Raw genomic sequence first — 17,025 nt, 5'->3', positions numbered from 1 at the left:
AATTTCGATGCTATCTCCATTGAAATAGATACATATTTTCCAGAATCCCATCGTCCTGAGGATCTCTGGTGCAATTTTCGTGATAAAATATCAAAACTAGTCGAAACCTTCAAGACTTCTTGAAGTTTCCTTGAATATTCCTTCTTTCAAGATTCTTACGGCATAGAAACAGAAGCCCTGGTTTAATTTCAAAATACGGAAGCTCAGAGGAAGAGCGAGGCGTACTTATAGGCGACTTTGTAAATACAGTTCTCCACGAAATAAACAGCGGTTAAAGAAAATTGACAATAATTTGAAAGAAGCAATCAAAACAACAAAAACGTTATTCTTTACTCCTCTAAAGGAAGATTTAGGGCACAACCAAAAAGCTTTCCCGAAATATATCGAGTCGAACAGGAAGGACGATATATCTGTTTCATCTTTAACTGTGAACGGTGGAACTATAAATACGGTTGCTGGGAAGGCGGAGTAATTTATATAGTAGAATGTTCACATATTTCGAATCACGTCATTTTTTCACACCTTCCCAGCATGGCTTTTGAAGTAGGCATTCATGTCAAACACAATTAGTGGAATTTCAGCACTACGTATTCTGAGCTCTAGCCAGCAATATAATACAAGTAGAAACAGTGTTCCTCGATTTTCGAAAAGCCTTCGATACTGTACCCCAAAACCTTTTAGAGATTAAACTAGACTGCTTATATATATCTAATAAAGTTCAAACTCGGTAAAAAAAGCAAACTTAATGGCCGTGAGTATTGTGTTGTTTTAAATGGTAGCAAAACCTCACCCGTATAAGTAAGCTCTGGTGTGCCAGAGGGGATTGTTTTGGGACCATTGCATTTTTAATTTATATAAATGGCATTTTAACATTCATCCAGTCTCTAATAGAGCTATTGGACTGCGTTATTTATAAAACAAAAAAGTATTATTTCACAGCAAGACTATGAGGCTTTGCAAAGCAATCTAGACAAAGTAGTATACTGGTGTGACCAGTGGGGCATGATGCTTACTTAATATTGGGAAGAGTAGTCATCTCACATTTTCAAAGTGTGCATACGAATTTCCGGCAAGTTACACTCTAAAAACTACAACAATCAGTAGTGTCTCTGAGTATAAATATCTGGGTGTTTATTTTACACGGTCACTTCCATGGAATAAGCATATTGATCACACGATAAGCAAGACCGGCCAAATGTTACATTTTATTCGTATGAGTTTTAGAAACGCGTCAAAAGGTGTAAAAGGGACACTTTATTGTTTACATGTTAAGTCGATACTTGAATATGCGCGTGTGGTATAACACCCTTATACCACGATCATCTTATTGAGAGACTAGAAAAGGTTCAGAATAAGGCTGCGCGATTTGTTAGTAATAACTATGACCTCTACGGTAGCATTTCTGAGTTAAATATACACCAACTCATGTTTACAAACAAACCGGAACGCCCGGAGCGCCCCCAGCGGACGCCACCGGCGCCGCGCATGCGCGACGGGGGTGTGGGCAAGAAGCTCGCCGTCGCCCATAAACAAAGCATTGAAATGCGATGTTGTCGGCGTCGGTGTGAGTCCCCGCGCTCTTTTTCGCGTTGGAATTGTTGATTCTACGTCCTCCTAACGATGTCTGTCTACTTGAGCGGCGTCAGCGAAATTAAAGAGGCTCGTTACACCACAAAACTTCGCGTGAATAATCTGACATGCGGCGATTCATTCCGCGTGGACGCCGCAGAATGTACGCTAAAGCCTGATTCAGATGATGAGATTTCGCTCACAATTTTCAGTAGCGACGTCGCTCGGACTGCAAAAGCGTGAACCGTAGCTGAGACGGTCGACGTCGATACTGAAAATCGCAAGCAAAATCTAACCAAGTGAATCAGGCATAACAAGTCGCTGATGGCCACTGGTAACAATGATCAACATCTCCTTGTATCTACTGTTTACGTCGAGTCTGCTTACCAACCTTCAAAATCAAGTCTTTTGAGGCCTGCACTTACTTTTTATCGCAAGTACCGTGCCCACGTTTGGTCTACGGGCCGGTGTCCTCTAAAAGAGCAGACGACAAGCAGAAACGTTTGAAAGAGCAGACGACAGTTCGAACGATCAGGCGACCGCTTGAACTTGAAGACGCACTGAACGTAGTCCGCAGGTGCTCCGTACAACTTGACGGTTTTCCGGCGTTCATTTTGGAACAAAACAAACAAATCTGATGGCCAGAAGTATCCGTGAATTCAACCCAAAATGCTTACCGCTCAAGCAATCGTTGTCCGACGGCGTCTGGTTTTCCCTTTTCACGGCACATATCCACGTTCTCGGACGAACCGAGCGCATGAAAACTGACCTTCAAACCTTTCTCGACCCTTTTGGTACAGCCCCAGTCGCAGCATTTTGACAAGAAGGCAGGTTTTTGTCTGGTTACTTTCAAAACAACGCAGGAATACACGTCTCACATGGGCACTTCCGCCCACATCCCCGGACCGGAAGTGCGTCCGACGCGCCACCACCGCGCCGTGACGTAATAGACATGAGTTCGTGTATACTACGGTTCCTGTAGAAACTGCCCTCCAAGTGGCGCCCGGAATGAGCGCTAGAAGGTTTCGAGCTCGCCAACGGCGGACCTCCTTACACTTGACACCTGCCTCTGCCCGTGAAGCATCACTTCCAGCTGAGTGAATATCCGCTCTAAAAAGATTAATTCAAGACGACTTTTGCAGCCGCACGCGAACGGCAGAAATAGAAAAACAAACACTATACAATAGAAATACTGGCTACGACGTGCCGTGCGGGGAAACAAACGCATGGCGTGGAACCGCATTGGAGCGGCTTGATTTATTGACTTTAAAATAACTACGGCATGAGTGTTTACTTTTTATTTGCTAAGAGATTCATCCCCTGAGCCATTCAAAATACTCTCAGAGGTATGACATTGCTGAAAAAAAAAATCAACATCAACATGTTGGGAATATTTTTTTATTGCTTAGGCGGTCACCGAGAAATTCCGTACGTTCAAAACGACCAGAATAAAAGACGGAAACACAGAGCTCGGAAGTAGTGATGGAGTTCGCGTGCTGTTTTATTGATGTTTGTATGTTCCGTGTATGTGTATGCGCTCAATGTATACGTTCAGCTGATGCTTGTAGTATGCGTGTTGTGTCTACATGTGTGTATAGTACAGGTTCCCGAACATCCCGGAGCGCAATAGTGGCGGAAGCAAGTTAAAATATTTTTTTGTAGAATATGAATTAGACGTTGCCTAGCGCCGCTTAGCCTAGCAACTTGCAATTTCTCTGCTTGACCCTGCTATCTGGTGGCAAGCGATTTAACCTTCTTTCACGCTAGGCGATAAACAGCGGATTCGAGTTTGTTCTTTTGCGAGCGGCTTTTAGTTTCGCGAATTGGTTTGCCATTCCTCAGTGATGTGCGGTTGACGAAGGAATTGTGACTAGAGGAATAGCAAAGGTAAGACGTAAAGTGCGCGAAGTAACTGGGTATTGGTTGTCTCCGTTTAACATCGCAGTGCTGACGACAAGAAGACTGAGTAACTGCTTTTGAAACGGAAGTCCTCTTTGCCTGCGTGAGGGAAGCTGGCTTCGGAAATACACACAGTTCGCGGAAAGCTCGTGCTATACGCTCTTATTTGCTGCTCCTCTCGTCCCGTACAAGAGACGTAGCGTCCTCACTATGCCTTATTTGAGCTCGATTTGCTCGATTCGGGGCCGCCATATTGAGATGCAGGCAACGGAGGAACTTTGCTCCTCTGCTTTAGGAACAAAAGTGTCTCCCTTTATATAGAAACATTGGTTACAAGGCCGTTCCTCCCTTTAGGGAAAACTATAGATGATGATGATGATTGGGGTTTTATGGCGCAAGAGCAACTAAGGCCATATTGCGCCAGGAGGACTATAGATACCTTGTTTTCTAAGAGTGTACCTAACAAGCTGGTCGTAGACAGTGTCTCGGTGAGTAGGTTCGTCGAGATTAATCCGAACAATTCACCATATTCAGGTCACACCGAGGCAGTGCTTTGCTCGGTCGGCAGTAACGTCTTCTTGTCTGATAGATTATCGAACGTCTTGGTAACATACCTCGGCAAACCTCACTCATGAGGGCCCTCACTCACCCTCATCTTCACAGGTGAGGTGAGGGTGAGTGAGTTTCTGAACCAGGAAAATTCATGAGTGTGAGGGTGAGTGAGGGCCGTGAGGGCCGTGAAGGCGGTGAGGGCCGTGAGGGCTGTGAGGGCTGTGAGGGCGGTGAGGGCGGTGAGGGCTGTGATGGCCGTGAGGGCGGTGAGGGCCGTGAGGGCGGTGAGGGCGGTGAGGGCCGTGAGGGCGGTGAGGGCCGTGAGGGCGGTGAGGGCCGTGAGGGCGGTGAGGGCCGTGAGGGCGGTGAGGGCCGTGAGGGCCGTGAGGGCCGTGAGGGCCATGAGGGCGGTGAGGGCGTTAAGGGGTATGAGGGCCATGAGTGCGTGAGGGGCGTGAGGGCGGCGAGTGGCGTGAGGGCCATGAGTGCGTGAGTGGTGTGAGGGCGGTGAGTGCATGAGGGGTGTGAGGGCCATGAGTTCGTGAGGGCAGTGAGTGGCATGAGAGGCGTGAGGGCCGTGACGGCGGTGAGTGCATGAGGTGTGTGAGGGCCATGAGTGCGTGAGGGCGGTGAGTGTGTGAGGCCCCCTTCAGATCAAGCATCTTTCTCAGCAATTTTGGTGTTAATAGCGGGCTGCTCTCTAGCTTTCCCTAGATCGACACGAATTGCTGAGATCGGGTCCGGCTCGAAATAAGCAATTCAACTCGGAGCAATTCGAATACGTTTGAAGCGGCTGCATCCAATCAGGGACGCAAAAGTTTCACGTGATACCTCGTGCCGGTGATGATGACACCGAAAGACTTGGTTTTGGTTTGAAATCGATCGTTTTTTGGAAATAAACTGTTTCAGAAAGGTGCATTAGTATTCTTAACGAGGTTTAAATGCATAAAAACATGTTTATGACGCGTAATTGTGTCTAAATAGTGCAAGAAAAATAAAATTTTATGATGACGATGGCAAATTGCAGCAATTGGTTGCTGCGTGTGATCGCGAGCGGCCCGTGTTGCTGGTGTTGCGACGTAAAGTTTCTGGGCGAAATCGCCCCATCTGAAGCTGGCCTGAGTGGCGTGAGGGCCATGAGTGCGTGAGGGGCGTGAGGGGTGTGAGGGCCGCAAGGGCGGTGAGTGGCGTGAGGGCGGTGAGTGGCGTGAGGGCGGTGAGTGGCGTGAGGACGGTGAGTGGCGTGAGGGCGGTGAGTGGCGCGAGGGCGGTGAGTGGCACGAGGGCGGTGAGTGGCGCGAGGGCGGTGAGTGGCGCGAGGGCCGTGAAGGCGATGAGGGCGGTGAGTGGCGTGAGGGCGGTGAGTGGCGTGAGGGCGGTGAGTGGCGTGAGGGCCATGAGTGAGTGAGGGGCGTGAGGGCGGTGAGGGGCGTGAGGGCGGTGAGGGGCGTGAGTGCGTGAGGGCCGTGAGGTTCAGTGAGGGTGAGTGAAGGGCTGAAGGCGAGTGTGACTGTGAGGGTGAGGATGAGTGAGGGGCTGAAGGTGAGTGTAGCTGTGAGGGTGAGGGTGAGTAAGGGGCTTAGGTGAGTGTGGCTGTGAGGGTGAGCGAGGGCGACCTAAAATGCCGACCTCTGCTTGGTAATGCTCTAAACTTGTTTCTTCTTGTAGCCATACCACGCAATGATTGGCTTAGGCGACTTTCTGGCGCGAAGCGATTCAAGTATTGCTTCCCTCCGGCCGTACTCCCTGCTCATTTTTGAGCAAGACGCAAACTATTCATCATGCGATGGTCAGCTGTCGAATCACGTGGCCGCTGAAGCGCAATACGGTCGGTTAGCTTCACTGTATTGTTGAGAGACGAAATCTAAAAAAAGTCCGGATTCATCTCGACGACCCTGTACTATAACTAATCTTCTTGAACCTTGGAACTACTTCTCACAGGCCGGGAAGATAATCAAGGAAATAAAAGCAAATTTAAAACTCGCTAACTTTGAGACAGGTACATAAACAAAAATCTAAATGGAAACCTTTCTGAATTGGGTGGATATGACCTTTGATATCTGTAAATGACGATCGCACGTTCGTATTTTTAGCGGATGGCTATATATTTCGTTTCAAGCGTCCGAATGTAGTGATCGTTTCGGAATCGGTCATCAAGGCGTCCGATGCGTCATGGGAACTCCGTCGCAATCGTGACGCCAGGCTCCTCAGCGAAGCCAAAAGGTGGCGTAGAGCCGTATATTGGGAGTCTGTTCAGTAGGCGTGGTGACGAAGGCGCTGGAGAGGAGAAAAATGAAGGAAAGGGAGTCGCCGAAGGAGCGAGAGAGGAAGGAGGGAGCAAAGAGGAAACGAACACCATTTTGACGCAACACGCTTTACGTACAGAGCACCGTTGAGGCCCCGCGTCGTCTGCTACGGGCCGACTTCTTTTTCGCCTTAATAAGAAACCTTCATTCGTTAACTTTTTAACACACTGAGGAAGAACACTATATCAGTTTCCTTAAGAGCCAGCAAATGACAGGAAAGAAGCGAAATTTTTATGTCAATCCCATGCATTCCACCGGGCGAGTAAATTAAAATGGCGGCCCTTCCCGCACAGCTAGGTGCAGCGGGGACTTCCCGCGCATGCGCTCGCGGCTCGCACTTCGCGCCGCGGACTGATTGGCTCACTCGGGAGGTTGCCGTTACGGCGGCGAGATCATAAACTGACCAAACTCTCCCAATATACGGCTCTGGGCTGGCGTGATTATGAGCGCCGCCACGCGGTGGCTTCTGCGTGTTACGATCTCGCGTTCCGGAGTGGTGGAGGACTGCTCTGACAGCACAGCTGCACGACGACCGTCGGGACGTATTTATTTCGGCCCTTGTTCCGCCATGATCTATAGACTCGGGAGAATGAGGATTTCGACTACCAAGGGGACTCGGAATATGTCAGCGAGGACGAGTAGTCACTCTCGCACATGGTGACGAACAGGCGATTTGAGCTAGAACCGTACGAACCATCCGACAAGACCGACTGTCCGCCCGAGAAAATTTGAAGGGGCTCGGGGTCGCCAAGAAATGCCTTGCATTTAATAATGACCGGCCAACTTGGAGGTATGCGCTATTATGTGTTTTATGAACAGCGTGCTCACTTACCAGTATGCTTCGCTTTTCGTGCGGTCCGCCAAGCTCTTCTGTTTCTTTGTTTGTTTGTTTTTTCTTGAAAAAAAAATAGTTGCCACAACCTCTGGTAGCAACCGGAGATTCTTGGTAGAAAGACCCAAACTCCTGAAGACAGTGGGTCGCCTTTCATAGTCTTCAACGTGAAAATGGTCCCCGTTCAGGCGATCGGTTTTCACCGGCGCCCCAAAGACAACGGACGCGCGAGACGGATCCACACGCTTCGGAATTTCTCATCGTTCGGAAACTTGTGGGTCGGCCTCTCTCAGTTGAGCACGATGTTGCCGCAGCCCTCTGCCGAGCAGTAGCGCGGCATCCTGCACGCAAACGTGATGAATAAACACATAAGCAACTCGGCGGTACCAAAACAATCGCGCGCCACGCGAAGCCACGCGTGATGCATCACTGCGTTCGAGGCTAGGGTACCTATATAAGTACGGTCATTCCCCGCAGTGGCGCCGAGGGTGGCGCCACTGCGGGGAATGACACGTCACAATCTCCTAACGAAGCTTCGGCTCCCAATTACCAGGCGCAAGTGGGAAATCGTTTTATTAATTTTAAAATTACTTTTCTTGCTATTGCAAACAAAAGACTGATGTTTCTCGGGCGCTGATGCGACGTTGTATATACGTAAGTAATAAAATTAGACCTAGAATTTTTTTTTCGTACCCCTTTAAAGGGATACTACAACGAAATTTCGGCGCTCATTTTTTCGTCTATATCTGTTCAAAAGAGCAGCATACCATGGAACATACCAATACCTTGTAAAAAAAGTCTCGAAAAGGAATTTTAAAACTAATTAAACGATTAGCAAAGAGCACCTGGTGGATGTCGCTAACGCCTCGTTTGTAATGCTCGTCTAGGAACCTTGACAGCTAGTGACGGAGGTTGTCTCGTTTCCGGCCACGACGAGAGAAGGAGGGAACGAGGTACTCCCCTCTTCCCGAGAATCCCTTTTGTGTGTCGCAGAAGTCGCTACTGTCCTCCTAGAAGATTATAGAAGATTAACCCGTCACTCAAAATTCGTACAAAAGCAGCCGCTTCGGTGGCTGGAACGACTAGGCCATCCTCTCGACGTCAGCCTCGCCGTAGCTTTGCTCGTCTTGAGACGACCTACGTCACGATTGCGTTGGATGTTACGTGCTCTAAGCTGGGCCTTCTCCGAGCGCTTGCCAGAGTGGGCCGTTTATAACGAAAAATACAGCCACCAGGCTCAAAATATAAACGTGCGATTGTCATTTACGGATATTGTGGATCATATTCAACCTATTCTTGAACACGACGGGAATATTTCAAATTTCGTTGAAGTATCCCTCTAACTGTGGACTCTCTCGCTTTCTCTCTCTTTCTCTCTCTCTCTCTCTCTGTCTTTCTCTTATTTTGTAGTGTGCATAAAATGTACTATTTTGTGGGATAGCTTCAGCAATACCACTAAATGATATGATTAGGCTTAAAAACGGCGGTACATCTAGCAAATAAGATGAAAAAAAAAAAAAACTGACATCACGCAATTTCGAGACTCAACAAGTACACAGTCAAGGGACACAAGGGTTCTTGACGAGAAACTCCTGGTCCAGCTTATTTCTGGGGGTTACGCTCGGCGCATTGCCTGATTTGGTTTTGTGCTGTACATTACATACATACATACTTTATTATTATTTGCCTCAGAACGATCGAAGTCTTGATGTTGGGCACACACGTCCGCACAACGCTAACAACATATACACACGAAAACAATATGATTACGAGGTGAAAAGCAACGTTTCTAGTTCCCGATTAAAATATACATAATCTGTAAAAGCATCCAAAAAAGTACTTGATGATATGGCATTAAAAGACAGTTGAATACGTGAGATCGCAGAAAGTTTCTCCTGAGAGCCACGATAAAACAAACTGGCCTTTCTACCGGAACCTTGAGGCACGTGAAAGTTAAAACGACACAGCAAGCTGCTGTGTATCTGGCCATTGATTCTTTTCTGTAAGAATAGTAAGTCGCGCCCAACTCTTCGACTTGTTAGCATTTGTAAGCCGAGAGTCCCGACTACGTCCGCGCAGTCATAAAACACCTTAGTTTAATATAACGGTCATAAACAATTCGAATTAACCACTTCTGAATTATTTGTTTTTATTTGCAATGCGTTGGTTGCTGTGATAGAATTTCACACAGCACTTGCGAACTGAAGTCGAGAACGAATTAGATTGACAAATAAGCGAATAGTACAAAATGAATTACAAAATTCTTTGTTCAAACGAGAAATCAAGCCCAGCATCTTACAGCTGATGCGACAATTCGAGAGACATGGTAGGCACAATAATGATTATCATCGAAATAAACGCCAAGGTCGCGAAGCACGAACACACTCAAAATGGACGTTGAACCAAGAACATAGGTATTTAAAATCGACTCCTGCTATTTACATATTGAGAGCACTTTTGTTTTATCGGGATTAACGAAAAAATTGTCGAGCACCACTGAAGCACGCGTGACACAGCGTCTTGTAAAAGTGCGCAGTCATTGAGTGACCGAATATTAAAATATAGCTTCATCGGCGAATAGCAACAACCAAGAAATCTTCACGCACAATTCGATATCATTAATAAACAAAAAAAGAACAATAATGGTCCCAGGTTACACCGCTGAGGGACACCGTACGAAGGAACGAAGGCATAAAAAAATTTAGAATTCGCACACTGCTTTTACGGTCGATAAGGTAACACTGAAATCATCTGGTAAGTGCAGGAAAAACACCATAACAAGATAGCTTATGCAGAAGCAATTTGTGCTTTAGTCTGTCAGACGCCTTCGACATGTCCAAGTAAACTGTGTCAACTTGATCGCGATTTAGAACAAACGGTACAGACTAGTGAAGGAATGAACAGAGGTTCGTTTTCGCCAAACGACCCTTTGGGAAATCATGGTGGAAATCACTTAGCTTGTGCCGGAAGTAGTGAGGAATACGGGCAAAGGTAAGAGTCTCGAAAACCTTAGGAAAAGGCACATTATAAGGAATTAGGTATAGACTTGTTCGCCACACAAGCATCACCCCGTCTGTGCACATGAACCACAACCAAACTCCCACAAATAAGGGAATGAGCCCAATCCCAAAGAAAGGTTACAAATATGCTCTAAAACAGGTGCGAATAACTCGGGGCATGCCCTTGGCGACGAAGCTGCGTATTGGATCAATGCCCAAGGAAAGCTTTGGCTTCAGTTTTCTTATTGCCTCCAAGATTTCAGACGTTTCCCCGCTAGTGATATTAAAATTGTCATGATAGTTAAAAAAATGAGAACTAGCGCCACTATGAATATCGGAAGAGCCTGTTGGAAACGATTCAGAAAACCATTTGCTGCCTCATGGGGCAATGACACAAATACCCCAGACCCATTCCGTAAAGAAAGACTGTTAGTCGTGGTCTTTGAGTGTTTGACAAATCGCCAGAACTCATCTGGCTTTCGGAACAAGCTATTTTCTACCCGTACTTGATGCGCGCGTTTGTCATGCGTAAACAACTTTTTCACGAGCGTTTTATAAATCCTGAACTTTGCGTACCACAGGTTCACACCACTTGACTTAAAGAGATTATGAAAATGCGCTTTTCTGCGCATATGATACCGTAATTCTTGGAAAACTAACCTGGATATTTTGAAGGGTTCTTTACGCGTTTCGGTATGAAGACATCAATATTTTTTTCCACTATAGCTGTAAAACTTTCAGTCGCGGTATCAACACATTTTTCACTTAAAATTGCCGACCTGTTACGGTTTTGGAAAAAGTTATGTAGACCTATAGCCGGCCACTGCCGTACGACTAGCTAGATAAGACCTGACAGGCACGCGGCCTTCGGGAAAGAGAAAGTGATACACTAAAAGGCGGGTGAATATCATCGGGTCTAACAAGCGTATCGCACACTAAGGTTAAATTATCGATAGGACAATTTGAAAGAAAGAGATGAAGGACATTCCCAGCAACATTTCCTAGCTTATTTTGCTGAGTTAGCCCATTAAAGCGGGCAAAGTTAATTAACCACGACACTTTCATAAACGTATCGGAATTTCCGCGAATACTTTGCTCAGGCGGCCAATTTACACCAGGCAGGTTGAAATCCCCATATAAGTGAACACGAAACTTCGACGAATTTATGTGTATCTCAAGGATTCTAAAATGATCGGCAAAAAAAAACAGTTGCATCCGATCTAGGAGGAAAATAAGAATTACCTATAAAGAGTTAATCCCCTCACCAGCATCAAGTTATATCCAAACGCAATCAGCATACGTTTCCAGGTCATGCCTCCTGAAGCTAGATGCCAAATCATTAACAGCAGTTATCAGAGAGCCACCAAACTTTTGAAAAGTCGCTTCATTGTTTCTGTCCTTTCGATGGAAAGTGCAATAGAAGGAAATTAATTGTCGCTTGGGATTTTGTACAAAAGTCATATTTCGGTTAAGCAAATGATGTTGAATGCGGATGAACAGATATTCCACAAATATTCGTCTGCCTTCGTACGAAGCCCGCGAGTATTCTGATACTACCTCTCGAATCACTTCAGCATTTTGTGAAGGTGGGGATCCTTCCCTTACATGCGTTCGCGATTCGTCGAGTTTTTCAACAAACGGGTGAAAAATGCAACTTGAAGGTCAAACCTCTGGCCGGTTAATCACGTCAAGTGAATCGTGCACTACGGAACATTCGTTGAAATATCTTTCCTAAGGGAGGCAATGTACTCTAGAACTTGGCTTCATCTGTATGAAGTTGCAATCTCTGGGGCCTCGAGTAAAACATTCTCATCGGCGTCTTGCGAAAAAAGAGTAAACAAGTTGCCATTTTTTTTTATTATTTTTGCTCACTGTCGTGTTTAAACTCGGCCAAATATATTTCTACAGTTTACGGAAATGGCATTACATTTTTTGTCACGCGTTTACAAAACCAGATGCGAAAAACTTTCCTCCAGTGAATGTTTATTCATTAATCATTAAACATCGCTTACCGAAGCCATTGCGCTCTATCTCAACCACATCCAAATAACATTCACAGAGCGATTCCATATAATCGCTGGAACAAGTCGCCCCCCCCCCCCGCCCCCTTTTCTTTTTTTTTTTTTTTAAACCGGACTGCGCGGAAGCACAAACGCGGGTAGTGGCTCCGCAGAAAGCCATCAATTCTGATCCTTCGCCAACATCATCGAGGTATTATTAAGTTCACCACCGCCTGTGTTCGACCCGATGAGAGCGTCGCCAGCGAGTACGAATTCGAACGAGGTTATTCTCCGGAGTTGAGAGAGCCTTCCAGTTTCTCTTTGATTCTCTCCATGTACATTTATTTCCCCGTCGTTTCGGTTCTCTGCAATTTCGGAATCTTCTCTCAACTGAATGCGTTAGCGAAAAAAAAAAAAAAAAAGTTTACTCCGATTTAACGCTAAACTTCAAATTGCCTTTCTGTATCGAACCAAGACCCGAGATGGAAGAACTCGGAGGAGCAAGGACCAGTCCGCGGGATGTTTCCACATGCAATTCAAAATACGGCTCATTCGCGATTTCATCCGGCTACTTGTTACGTTGCAAAACATTTCTATGGAGCTGAGTTCATTACGATAAGATTGCTGACGACGATGACGCCGAAGGGGAGCAAGCAACAAATTTCCCGTCTTAACGCTCCGTAATTATTTTCCCCTTTGTACGGTTATGTTCTTAACTAGGTAAATATAGGAACGAACCCATGCACCGCGCTGAAAACTTGGCATAGTTGTGCGTTGAGAAGACGGGACAACTCTGCCACGTGTTCTTCTTGTACTAAGTAGTACCAGTTGTGCACCCATGTTACTCTAGAAACAATAATCGATAGCAATGGCAATTACTCTGGTTTAAAACAAGTATTCGGTTAGATTAATTTGAAAAGGAAAGTAATCGACCGTTACTTGAAAAAGTACCGTTACTTTTTTGATCACTTAAAGTTTTCTAAACGACGGGCTTTTCTGCCATTTAAAATGGGTGTTCCGTATCCTGTTCATTATTGAATTAGGATCACCGAATAATAAACTACTAATCTTGTTAATCCCTCCAATTGTGGAAGACATTCCTCTTTCGGAGGCAGTTGGTTCGATGATTCTTTGGTAGGAAGGGTAAAAAGGGTGGGGAAATATAGTAACGGTTACCAATAATTTCAGTACTTCCAATAGTGATCAGGTTAATATTGTGATTACTTATCGATACATGTATTCAAATGATTGAAATATTATTCCGAAACGGTAATCGATTACAAGTAATTTGATTACTTGGAATGAATGCCGTACTAGTGTGCGTAGTACACTGCGCGACACTGTTAGCGCAAGCAAGCGGTCGCCGGTTTTTCAGTTCTCTTCTAAAATCTACGAGCTGTCATCTAAACTAATTTGACGGTAGAAAGTGTTCACTTTGTGCACAAACCCTAGAGGTAAAATTTGGCGAATATAAATATCCATTAGAAATTAGATTGAAAATAATCGCCGATGCCGTGCAACCGGTTGCAGATGGCGGCGCTACATACCTCGTCGTGACAAGCGTGACCTTAATGTCCCTCCTTTTCGTAAGAAACTTCGACGTTGCGGGGGTTCGACAAACACTGAACTAGAATGAGGCACTGGAGGTACCACGGGTGATCTCGCGGCATTTCTGCTCGGCGGAACAGTCTCCCCGCACGACGCAGAGGTGTCACAACGGTGTCGTCTGCGAATGGTGCGGCATACTCTATTAGCTGCAGGAACGTGCTGACGAGTAGAGGGTCAAAAGAGAGAGAGGAGGGTTCCTCCGGTCGGAGAGTCTGTATTGCAAAGAATACTCGTCGCTCGCGTAAAATTCCTCCAGCAAGAAGTACGACGTCCGCACACGACTATAGGTCGTCTCTGAGCGACCTGGAAAACTTGGTGAGTGTAAGCCATATTGAGCCGCGATATCGTCGAGCACCGCAGCAAGAGTGTGTGCTTTGCGGCCCAAAGCACGTACCTAGTTTCACGGTCCACCTGCACTGATAAGCCTCAAATACACGTCCCAGTCGGCACTGGGCAGCCACCGCGGGTGGAAAGCGACTGGGCTCTGCAAGAGAGATACTTATACCGCCTCTGATTCAAGGATGACACCTTCCAAAGGTTCCCTTAAGTGGGTACAGAAACGAAATGACGTGGCCGCGAGCTCTGTACCTCTCGCTTCAAAGTCGGCCAGCGTGAAGCGCAATGCGCATCGCGCTTGTGACGTCAATAGTTCCTGCACGGCCAAGGGTACTGTAGTTGCGAGCGTTGCCGCTTGGTGGCGACAACGCGTGACAATCCCGCCATGTCGTAGATGTCAAGTCATGTCGTAGATGTTTTGGGTGGTCCCGGAGCCCTGCGGGCTCCAGTGTAGGTGAAGTTGAACTAGGAGAAGAGCCAAAGAGTAAGCGACATAGAAAGTGTAAGAGCAAGAGACTTAGGTACAAAGGTAGAGCTGATATAGCATACATAAACATGCAGGGAGGTAGGAACAGGTTAAAATGGGAGGTTATAAAAGAGCAACTAAGACAGGAGTATTTAATGGTATATGGGTTAGTTGAAAGGCATCTTAAAGACGCGGAGCAATGCAATAGAACGGAGGGAAGCAGGAAAGAAAACGGGATTGGAGCGTTCTGTTTAGAAAAATTTGCGAACTGGCATAGAGTCGGAGAAGATTGCACGGCACATTTATGGCTTAAAGGGTCTTTAGCAGGGGGACAGGTCATTCTTGGATTTGTGTACCTCTGGACAGGAGTAAATGCTAAAGAGGAGAACAGTAAAATGGTAGAATTATTTCAAAATACATGACTGAACTGGAGACCATCAGGCAGCAATTATCCACTTTAGAAGACTTGGATGGGTACACAGATTCAACAAAAAACATGCTACTTGAGACGTGTGACAGACATTACTTATGTTTACGCAATACCGGTGAGAGGTGGGACGAGCTAATAAGATGATAAACGGTTAGCTTACATTCTAGAATAGATAAGGCACTGATGTCAAGTGGAATGTATAGCAAGGTGGACACAATGAAAATAGATGAAGGGGGTTCAAGAAGCCAATGTAGTGATCGCAAACGAATTAAGCTGAGCTTTACAAGGGAAGGAAACGCAGGGACAAAGCAAGACAAACAACCAGACCGAACATCTTATACGGAGAAGCAGTTGGATATCAAATAGAGGAGATAATTTTTGGGGATACTCAAACGGATTGGAGTTAGACGAGGCTAACTAAGCTATTCGAACGAGAGATGTCTAAAGTATGAAATAAAAGAAGTGGGAAACGAAGACGGCAAACCTAAAGCGCCGTTCACAGACTTTCAACCGAGTGAAGCGCCGTTCACACACTTGCAACCGAGTAGGACGGAGAGAGACCAGACCGGTTTTTAAGCCGCTTGCGACGTCTTAGGACCAGCTCCGCAGCGGCACATCCGATTCTGAGACGTCGCAAGAGGCTTAAAAACGGGTCTTGTCTATCTCGGTCGTACTCGGTTGCATACGTGTGAACGGGCCTTAAAAGGAAGATGGGGCACTTCTGAATTTGAGAAAAAACACTTGAATTGCGTTCATTGGGCCTTTAGGATAACAGATATATCACAATTATATTTCAATGCTACGCGCCGGAGAGCCATAAGAGCAATTTCAAAATAGGGCTGAAGCCCCGCCTCCTTAGCCTTGGGCAGCCAAAAAATCCGTCGGTGACGTCACGTTCAGCGACTTTCTTTCGCGTTTTTTCGCGTTTAACAATACTTTCGCAGCAAATGGTTTGGGTATTCGGGTTCACGGAGTAAAAATACACTAGAATTCACTTCTAATTCATTTTTTTTCAAGAACCTCCGTAGCTTCCCTTTAAGACCGAGAGAGACAAGAGCGGTTTTTAAGCCTCTTGCGACGGCGGTGGACTGGATGCGCTGTTGCGGAGCAGGCTCTCCGCCGTCGCGAGAGACTTAAAAACCAGTCTTGTCTCTCTCCGTCCTGCTCGGTTGCAAATAAGTCAAGAGAGAAATCCCAAGAAGCTTCGAAAGAGCACAGATATTTTTAGTGCCATGGGGAACCAGAAAGTGAGGTAAACAAAAAGTGGGATAGATTCATTAAAGTTTGACAGGAGGCCTCCTCCTTGATTAGTTAAAATATTCAGAGGGAGGGGTCACAATGGCTGTTTAAAGTAAATAAAAAAGATAGAAAGGGAGCCGGGAAGTTTTAGAACCACTTGAATTCACTAAGTCATAAAACAAAGTTGGAGCAGAAGTATATTGTCATGACTGAGGGTAATCATCTTGAAGGGAATGAAGCAATGGAATGCATTGGAACAATAATGACAGAGATGTTCAAGCAGCAAGGATACATAGGAAACGCCTCACCAGTAGAGGGTAGTTCAAGTAGTGATGTTGAGGCTACCGGACAAAAAGAATGGGAAAGGGCAGAAAGAAGAGTTCCAGCGGGTACATCAAGAGGTGCAGATGATAAACCAATACAGTTGACAAAACAGTTAAAACTCAAATCAAAGGAAGCGTTTAGGAAAGCAGTAAGTAGCATTATTATGAAGGGAACTGCCCCCGAACAATGGAGGCTAAGCAGAATAAGAACGTGACAGAACAGCACACGACAAAACAGCACGCGTCAAAACAGCACAGGGTCAAAACAGCACGGCGAAAAAACAGCACGCGTCGAAATTGCACGCGAGAAAACAGCGCAGCGTCAAAACGGCACAGCGACAGAAGAGCGCGTGCCAAAACAGCACGACGTCAAAACAGCACAGCGACGAAACAGCACGCATGTATCAACTTCGAGCGCGCTCTTCACCTCTCTCTGTGCGAATAATTTCGAACCTTCTTGACCCTT

Source organism: Ixodes scapularis, unplaced genomic scaffold (genome assembly GCF_016920785.2).
Source record: "Ixodes scapularis isolate PalLabHiFi unplaced genomic scaffold, ASM1692078v2 PGA_scaffold9__187_contigs__length_104089568, whole genome shotgun sequence".
Classification (NCBI taxonomy): domain Eukaryota; kingdom Metazoa; phylum Arthropoda; class Arachnida; order Ixodida; family Ixodidae; genus Ixodes; species Ixodes scapularis.
This window is presented reverse-complemented; position numbering follows the sequence as displayed.